The sequence below is a fragment of the Cnephaeus nilssonii genome (genome assembly GCF_951640355.1).
Source record: "Cnephaeus nilssonii genome assembly, chromosome: 17".
NCBI classification, from domain to species: Eukaryota; Metazoa; Chordata; class Mammalia; order Chiroptera; family Vespertilionidae; genus Cnephaeus; species Cnephaeus nilssonii.
Genome location: NC_137088.1, coordinates 9498687 through 9508582, shown reverse-complemented (window position 1 = coordinate 9508582; position 9896 = coordinate 9498687). Strand labels below are relative to the sequence as shown.

The window sequence follows — 9896 nt, the reverse complement described above, 5'->3', positions numbered from 1 at the left end:
CCGACCGCGCCCCCGCTCTGCGTCATCAACCTGCGCGGCGGCCGCCCCTGTAGGCGCCACCGCCGGAGCCGGGAGCTCCATGGGCTTCTCCTGTGCGCCGCCGGGTGTCTGGCCGAGTCCAGGGAGCCGCGGCGCCTCGTGCCCGGGAGCCATCGCTGCGGCCCGAGGCCGGGTCCCAGGTCGGGGACTGCAGGGGGAGGCGACGGCGGCTGCGGCGGGAGCCTCACTAGGGGCCTGGGACTGGGGAACTGCCTCCGACTTCACGGTCAGTTGGGAGGCGGAACTGGGGTGGGGTGGAAACGCCGGGGTGAGGCGAGAGGCGCGGGCCGGGACGGAGCCGGTGGGCTCCGTGGGAGAGGCGCGCGGCGCAGTGTGCTCAGAGCTGGAGTTGAAGTAGCAGATCGTGTGCGTGTGAAGTAGCCGGTCATGTGCTAGAGAGAGAGACCCCGCGTGAGGGAGGGGACTTCGTGATCGGCCCGGGGGGGCTGTCTCCTCGCTCTCCCCTACCACCCTGTCCCTGCATTTCCCTGGTCCCTGGGATGGTTGAAAAGAGGAGGCGATGGGAGCCCGCTTTTAGGTTGTTCTTGGTGGGTAGGGTCCGGACCCGGTGTGAGTCCCGAGGCGTCCCCACTCCACCCCGGGGATTCTCCTCTCCCATCCTCCGCTCTCGCTCTCTCGGGCTTACCTAACGCTGACCCAGGACTTTGCAGGATCCCCTTGTCCCGGGTGGAGGAGAGTCTTGGTAACCGGCGCTGGCGAGCGGCGCAGTGCCCAGGCGTCCCCAGCGCTTCCCAGCGGTGGCTGGCTGGGAACCCCGGCTGAATGGGGTGATTCTGGGAGCTGTGGACAGCTGCTTAGAGGTGTATGTGCGGGGGGGGGGGGGGGAAGAGGGGGAGGACAGCCCAGGCGATGGCCGTATAGGACTATGGGCCTTGGATATCCAGAAAGGATACCTGCAAGGTGAATATGGGGTCACTGAAGGAGCCCATTAAGGCGGGGCAAACAGGGTATGGTACAGATTTTAAAGGAGCCATGTGGATAAATGCAGGAAAGTTAACCAAAAGAAGCAAAGAGGCTATCTGGTAACTTTTCCAAACGCACGCCCTCTTTTTAAAAATCTTCACCAGAGGACATGCCTAGAGAGAAGAAGGGGGTTAGGGAGGGGAAGAGGAAGAGAGAAACATCTATGTGTGAGAGAAACATCCATCCCATGCCCTGCGCATGCTCCCTGAGCAGGGATCCCAGGCACTTGCCCTGACCAGTAATAGATGCAGGTGCATAGACGACGCCCAACCAACCCAACTGGGTCCAAATGTCCCATTTTTTGAAGAATCTTCTTGTTTTCAAAACAAGATGGCTTGATCATCCCAAAAACTGTTTGGTATTTTGCAGGCATTATCTTCACACAGATCATAACTATTGGGAGCTTACTATGGATGGGCTTTGGGCTAGCTTTGGAACCCTAAGACAAATGAAACACAACTTCTGCCCAGACACACTCCCCAGGCAGGAGGGAAGGCGCCAGGGCCAACGTAACCACAGCACATGGTGGTTACGAGCGATGATGGTGGCGCTAATGAGCACAGTGGGATAGGGAGGTGGGTCAGGGGAAGGTACAGAAAGAAAATACCCTCCCACATTGTTAAGCACTAAACAGCTGAGTCCCCAAAATACGTAGATGATCACTTCTCAGTAGACTAGACATTGGTCGTTTCTTATGTCTCTACATAGTTCTCTACAGGTGCATCGACAGGGAAGATAGCTTGTAGGGAAGGACTTTGCCCTCCAGGGAAATTGAAACCCCACCTGTTGTGGCACATAGATGCCTTTGTGTGTGGTTGGACGCCTGGATTCCATGCGAGGAACTCTGGGATGAAATGACAAGGGACTGCTGGTATTAAAAGGGGTGTTTTGTGCTAGAGATGGTTCAGAAAGGAGAGACCCTGGATTCGGACTCTTAGTAGCTAGGATATCTAAGAGCACTGGAGATTTAAAAAGTGGAAGCAAATGGACAGATCAGAAAAGATACAGAAAGGAAAGTCTGAGTTTGGATACCATGGAATCATCTCTATATAAAAATATTTAAAAATATAGAACGTCTCTGAACTGTTTCCCTGACAACTGACTAAAAGTTCCTTGATGGAGAAGCGTTGGCAGTATTTGCTAAATAATATTATGAATGATGTCAGACATGTTAGGCTAAGTAGGTGAGAGGTAGAAACAGTAGAATGTTCATTCTGAATTCTCTACTAAAACAATGACACCTTCCCTCATTGTTCTACTTCAATGCCACCAAGACATTTTCATCCCATTTGTTGTGATAAAGCCTTAGACATTTTAAAAAATACATTCTTTTTATTGATTTCAGAGAGGAAGGGAGAGGGAGATAGAAATATCAATGATGAGAGAGAATTATTGATCAGCTGCCTCCTGCACGCCCCCTACTGGGGTTCGAGCCCATAACCCAGGCATATGCCCTTGATTGGAATCAAACCTGGGAACCTTCAGTCTGCAGGCCGATGCTCTATCCACTGAGCCAAACCAGCTAGGGCAAGCATTAGACATTTTAAAAACCCATATATTCAGAGTTCTTTTTTGGTTTATTGAAACAATTTAAAGAATTTATGTTAGCCAGAAAATCAAGGAGCCAGGGATAGCACATTCTATTAAACCAGCTAATTTTTCCATCACTGTTAGATTCTTTGGGGAGCACACTGTTTTGTAGGTCTCTATTCTAAATCTCTGTGCTCTATTAATTCTGTTTAACACAAACTTACCTAGTGATTATTATGTGCCAAGAACTGTTTTAAAACACTTTATAAAGATTATCTGATTCAGTTCTCATAAGAGTTCTTTGAGACAGCTACTGCTATCTCTGTTTTACAGATTGGGAAACTGAGGTGCAGAGAGGTTAATTGTCTAGATCAGCAGTCGCCAACCTTTCGGACCTCACGGACCACCAATGGTCCCGCGGACCACCGGTTGGCGACCACTGGTCTAGATCAAGGTAGTAAGTGGCAGAGCCAGGATTTGAGACCAGGTAATCTGGCTCCCATACTTGTACACCTAACCATCCCTTTGCGCAGTCTGCCCCCAGGCCCCATTACATTCACTGGAGTATTCGCTGAAGGAGGCCTATGTTGGTAATGGAATTGGTAACTGCCCTGTAAGCTATAGTTTGTTTTAATGTTAAAAGCAAGGAGTCTGTTCAAACATAAATTCCTATCTCTTAAATCTTTTTTCTTTTTTTTCTAGGGGAACATAGAATGTGGTGCTAATGAGAAATTCCTATGTCTAACACCTTTTAGATAAGGTTACACACCTTTTTCCTTATCTAAAAGGCTGAGGAGAGCTTAACCCAAAGGAGCTGAGGAGAGCCCTCAACTGCAGAGCGGGCCAATGGATGTGGTACAGAGGATTGAGATAGGAATGGAGACCCAATTCCAACCATGTGCTTTACACCCAGAATAGACTTCTAGAAGCTCTTCAGACAAACAGGAAGTAGTTGTTTGCATGCTCATGAGTAGTGTGCTCAGGGCCTGAAGAGGTAAACTGAAAACACATGCCTACCTAAAAGAAGTTCAGGACTTATAGCTGGAGAGTCCAGGCACTTGAACTAGTGCATGAACAAGACAATAAAGTAAAATGCTCAGTTGAGACTCGTGGTAATTAGACAAGAGGCCAGCCTATAATAAGGTGCTAATTGTGCTGGCCAGGTATCAAGGGCGAGTGGTAAAGAGCTGCTGCTAGCCACCGGCCGGCAACAAAAACCTAGCCGTGGTTCATTAAAGCAGTAAAAGCCGATCACAGGAGCTTCGGGGCAGAGTCCGTGGTGCTGAAGTTGCAGAAAGCTCCTACAAGCCCAGCAGAGGAACAAACATTTTATTCCCAGTCTTAAAAGAAATAGCCAAATTTTAGGTCTTTTTCCTTTGCATTTTCACAATTAGCCTAGCACCCCAGAAAAGCAAAGTGTGAGCTACTGTTTTCTCTGTAGATCTGTTTCCTTTAAGTGCTATGCATTTGTTATGCCTGTACTTTGTCTTAAAGAATATTCAATATAAATAACCTGTCATAATGTAGCCAGCAGGCCTGTGTCTGTCTTGCTGTTCTAGAAATAACTTATGATCACATTGATAGAAAAATTGATAGGAATACATGGATAAAACTTATTCTCATTTAGCGGAAGGGTCTTCACAAATGTGTTTCATTTTGAGAGGGTGGCAGCGTGCTTCCTTTGTCTTGCATTAGGGCATATGTGAGAAAAGGGGGTCACATGTCGTGATTAGCAAATCTGGAAATATCTAAACACATACACACCCTGATAGCTATAGAAAGTAACAGAATCTGAAGTAGAAATAGGGGAGTGATGTCAGGATATTGACCTGTTAGGAGGGAAAAAAAGAGTCTGCTTACATACTTCCTCTAGTTACTCCCTGTTTTTACGTTTTTAATCCTTTGCCTTCCTCTCTGGAAGCAGATTTCCAGAGACACATGGCCAGGTCATATCTGGTTGTGAAGGTGCAGTGAGCTGTGAAGGTGAGAAGGCTCCATTTGCATGCCCCACCTAATAGTCATTCATCCAGGAAAACCACATCTTTTCAGTCTTCTCTACATAACTTCCTGGTATGTAGAGACTTGGTGATGGAACTCTGGACTTTCTTGGTACCTGAGATATGAATGTCTCCTCTGCAGGGTCCATGGGGATGGAATGCCTTTGGATGGAATCAATTTTTCACCTTGGTAAAATGAGCCTAGTGGGACAAGTCCAGTCCCGTTGCGATAGGTTTTAACTTTGCTATGTACAAAGTATACATTTCTAAGCCAAGAAATAGTAGCAGGGAATCTAGAAGGGCAGGTTGGTTGGGAAGATAAGGATCTATGGTGGCAAGACAATTGGGCATCCACGCCAATGATCTGTACTTTGCCACTAACTAGTTTTGTGACATAGAGCAAGTCAGTTAACCTCCCTAAGCCTCATATTACCCTCAAATGCATATCTTTCCAGGTTGTAAAACTTAGAACAGATCCTAGATATGCAAATATTTAAACATTGAAAAATGGTCATGTTTAACTTGGGATTTTAAGGCTTCTCTTTTACCACTTCGTAAATGTGAGGTATTTTGATAGTGCTTTTCTACTCTGACAAAAAATAAATGAATGTACAAAAGGAAATGGTATGTTTGATTGAAAAAAACTGAATATGTTCAGAAAAATTGCTAACACTTATAGATGGTTTTTAAAAAATATATTGAAGAATGGGGAAAGGAATTTAAGGGATGCTTTTGATAAAAATATAAAAATCCAAGAAATTAACAAAGGAAACATTGAATTTGTTCAGAGAAGAGAGGAATCAGAATCTCAGCCCTGAAGAAGGAACCCATGCAGTCAGCTCAATCTTCCCGCTTGTTTTATAGATGAGGAAGCTGAGGCCCAGGGAGGGTAACTGTCTTGCCCAAAATCATAAGGTAAATGACTGGCAGGACTGGGAGTAGAATTCTGGCCTCTTGACTCCACGCCATCTTCATTCTGTTTGGCATAGCCTCCCAGAAGAACTCACAGAATTTACTCTGGGTCCTTTGCCCATTTTTTAACTGGGTTATTTGCATTCTTTATATATTTTGGATATTATATGCGTTCTTTATATATTTTGGATATTAACCCCTTATTAGATATGGTTTACAAATAGTTTTTCCCATTCCATAGGTTGTCTTTCTCTTTGTTGATGGCTTCTTTTGCTGTGCAGATTCTTTTTAGTTTGATTGTAGTCCTACTTATTTTTTGTTTCTTGTGATTTAGGTGTCATATCCAAAAATCATTACCAAGATTCATGTCAAGGAGCTTTATTCCTATGTTTTCTTTTAGCGGTTCTCGTGGTTTTAGGTCTTACATTAAGTCTTTAATCCATTTTGAGTTAATTCTTATGAGTGCTGTAAGATATGGGTCCAGTTTCATTCTTTTACATGTGAATATCCAATTGGCCCAGCACCATTTATTGAAAAGACAGTCTTTTCTCCATTGAGTATTCTTGGCTCCCTTGTCAAATAATAGTTGACCAAATATGCTTGGGTTTATTTCTGGGCTTTTGATTTTGTTCCATTGATCTATTTGTCTGTTTTTATGCCAGTACCATACTGTATTGATGACCACAGCTGTATAGTATAGCTTGAAATCAGAAGTGTGATGCCTCCTACTTTATTCTTCTTTCTCAGGATTTATTTGACTATTTGGGGTCTTTTGTGGTTTTATGTAAATATTAGGAGTGTCTTTTTTTTTTTTTTTTACTTCTGTAGAAAATGCCATTGGAATCTTGATAGGGATTGCATTGAATCTATTGAAGACTTTTGGTAGTATTGACATTTTAACAATATTAATTCTTCCAATCTATGAACATGAGATACCTTTGCATATTTCTGTCTTCTAATTCTTTCATCGGTGTCTTATAGTTTTCAAAGTAGAGGTCTTTCAACTCCTTAGTTAAAATTACTCCTAACTATTTTATTTTACTTTTTCCTTTCCAGTTCAGATACTTGTTTTTTTTTACTTGATTGCTCTAGCTAGGACTTCTAGTACTATGTTGAATAGGAGTAATGAGAGTGATCACCCTTGTCTTTGGTCCTGATCTTAAGAGGAAAAGCCTTCAACCTTTTGCCATTGAGTATAATATTAGCTGTGGGCTTCTAATATATAGTTTTTATTATATTGCTATCTGTTCCTTCTGTGCCTAACTTGTTAATTTTTTAAAAATCATGAATGGATGTTGAATTTTGTCAAATACTTTTTCTGCATCTATTGAGGTGGTCATGTGATTCTTTTCTGGTTCACATTGATTGGTTTGTGTATGTTGAACCATCCTTGCATCCCAAGGATAAGTCCCACTTGGTCATGGAGTAAGATCCTTTTAATATATTCTGAATTCGATTTGCTAGTATTTATAGAGAATTTTGCTCTATTATTTATCAGGGATATTGGCCTGTAGTTTTCTTTTCTAGTAGTGTTCTTTTCTGGTTTTGATATGAAGATAATGTAGGCTTTGTAAAATGAGTTTGGGAATGTTCCCTCCTCTTTAATGTTTTGGAAGAGTTTGAGAAGGATTGGTTTTAATTCTTTAAATGTTTGGTAAAATTCACCAGTGAAGCTGACCCTGGGCTTTTTGGGAGAGGTTTTTTATTACTAAATCAGTCTTCTACTTGTAATTGGTCTATTCAGATTTTCTATTTCTTCTAGGTTGTCCAGTTTGCTGGCATATAGTTTGTTCATACCAGCCTCTTATGACCTTTTGAATTTCTGTTGTATTCATTGTAATGTCTCCTTTTTCCTTTATAATTTTGTTGCTCTGGGTCCTTTCTCCTTTTTCTTTGATAATCTAGCTAAGGGTTTGTCAATTTTGTTCTCTATTTATTTCTGCTCTAATCTTTATTCTTTCCTTTCTTCTAAATTTGGTCTCAGTTGTTGTTGTTTTTCCTAGTTCCTTAAGGCATAGAATTAGGTTGTTTATTTGTGGTCTTTCTTTTCTTTTTTCTTCTCCTCCTCCTCCTCTTTCCTTTTCTCTTCTCCTCCTCCTCTTCTTCTTCTTCATCATCATCATCCCACAATTTCTAGTGTATTATGTTTCCATTTTAGTTTGTCTCAAGAAACTTTTTTATTTCCTCTTAATTTCTTCTTTGATCCATTGGTTGTTCAAATAGAATCCCTTTGTGAAACCTGGTATAGTTACAATAACTGTTCTCACTCTCTTTTCTAGGTCTTTTTTCAGATCCCTCCAAGCACATTTGCTTTTTGTTCCTAAAAAAAAGACAAAGCCTTTTCTGGGTGATGTCACAGTGGCTGCATGTCTGCACATGGTACCATGTGGTGTCGGGTGCTGTTTTTAACATCCTTAGGTGTGAACCTTTGCTGGTTGGTCTCTGTCTAGCACGCATGGGCTTTCTCTCAGAAGAAGCAGTGTGCTAGAACTTGACCCCACAGGAAGTGTTCCTCAGCAGAAGCAGATTTTAGGGACTCAATCTTAGGGTGACCCCTGGCTAAAGCATTATAGCCCTTCTACTTGCTAAATTAAATCAGGATCAGTCTTCTAAATGTTGGCTGGTGTTCAGCCAGGCCCCCCACCTTAGAGCACAAAATGTGTGACTTACAAAGGGTTCCTATACTGAGTATCACACTCATTGACAAATATTAATTGGGTAGCTAGGTCAGTAATATATTATTGCCTTTATAAAAAATTTCCTGCTGGGTTGCAGACTCCCTGGAAGGAGGAGGTAATGCAGGCCATGGCATAGAAGCAACTAGTAGATACCATTCATTAGAACTAGAGAGGAAGTTAGCAACCTTCCTAACATTTTATAACATCGATTAACTCCTTGAGCTTCATTTTATTTTTTTAGAGAGAGAGGAAGGGATGGGGAGAGAAAAATTGATCGGTTGCCTTCCATTCCCGCCCCAACCAGGGATCGAACCCACAACCTTTTGGTGTACGGGACATCCAACCAACTGAGCCACCCAGCCAGTGCTTGAGCTTCCTTTTTTCCCCATCTATAGAACAGGCTAGACCAGCGTTTGGAAGAGGTCAGCTAGCCTAGTGGAAATATGAAAGAGACAGCTGACAGAGTAAAATGACTCACGGAGGAAGAGTGCTCTTTATTTTTTTAAGAATGGGCATTATAGGTTCCCAGTAGCTAGTGGGAGGAAAGTCTGCTTAGAGTCCATTTCTTGGGCTTTTTTTAAAAAAAAAAATCACAGCTTGGAGATCTAGGCCTTCCCGCTCACTTTAGAGAGGAAGACAAAGCTAAGTTGAAGTGACTTGTCCTCAGGTCCATCAAATGCGTGAGAGGGATAGGAAGTGGCACTCCTGTTTCCTGCTTGGCCATTCCTCCTCTCTTCTTCGTGGGGGGTGGGGGTGAGCAGCCTTGTGCTATGCTCAAAATGTGGTCTATGGTGACAAGCAGCTGGTTTTGAATTCTGGCTTTATCACTCCCTCGCTTTATATGACCTTGAGAACATTAACCAAAACCTCCGCACATCTATACAGTGAATCATAAAAGCTACTGTGCTATTGTAAGAATTAAAACGAGCTGCTTTCTGAGTCTGCAGTCATAATAGCCATTCAGTTAATGTTGGGGTTCATCTCCATTCCTGCAGACAGCACTGCATGTTTTGTCTAAACTAATGTTTTAGACCAGGCGTCCTCAAACTACGGCCCGCGGGCCACATGCGGGTGTTTTTGCCGTTTTGTTTTTTTACTTCAAAATAAGATACGTGCAGTGTGCATAGGAATTTGTTCATAGTTTTTTTCAAACTATAGTCCAGCCCTCCAACGGTCTGAGGGACAGTGAACTGGCCCCCTGTTTAAAAAGTTTGAGGACCCCTGTTTTAGACAAAAATCTCAAATGGGCTTGGATTTTCTCTTACGTAAAACAAGAGTTTGACTGAAATGCAGTAGATGGTCTTTGAGGCTCCTTCCCCCTCTAAAGGTCTGACTCAGATAGTGATTGTTTTCCAGCAGTTAATCTTATGTGTGGTCTTGTTTTAAAGTTGTCTCATTAATCTTTCTCATTGTTGCAACACATGGTAGAGCACATTTATAAAAAGGGAAAGGAGAATGTGTTACCCAAATGAGCCGTAGTTTCTACAGATCCCCAATGTCTGTGTCACACATTGTATCATCCTCTATGTGGGTGTGTGTATTTTTTAATAGTTCTAGAAAGCTGGGAGGTGGTAAAGGAGCCAGTTGTAGTAAGTGTAGGAACTGTTAGCCTGGCCAAAACCAGACTTTGTTCTGAAATGAAGACCCATTGTTAGGAGTCCCAGTGGGTACATGCATGGGTTTTATAAGAAGGTGACCAGTTATGAGTCAAAAAGGCACATTTAACTTCCTACTTCCTGGTTCCCTCAATGAACTT

General features: G+C 42.9%; 1 protein-coding gene across 5 annotated transcripts in view; it reads left to right on the top strand.

Annotated features, from left to right (window-relative positions):
* The first annotated feature begins 31 nt into the window (after window positions 1-31).
* The window catches only part of ZDHHC3 (zDHHC palmitoyltransferase 3), a 39831-nt gene continuing 29966 nt past the window's right edge, over window positions 32-9896 (top strand). For all 5 annotated transcript variants that reach the window (XM_079794418.1, XM_079794419.1, XM_079794420.1 and 2 more), the window contains exon 1: window positions 32-265. The gene's annotated coding sequence lies outside the window, so the exon portion shown is untranslated. The remainder of the gene's footprint in view (window positions 266-9896) is intronic.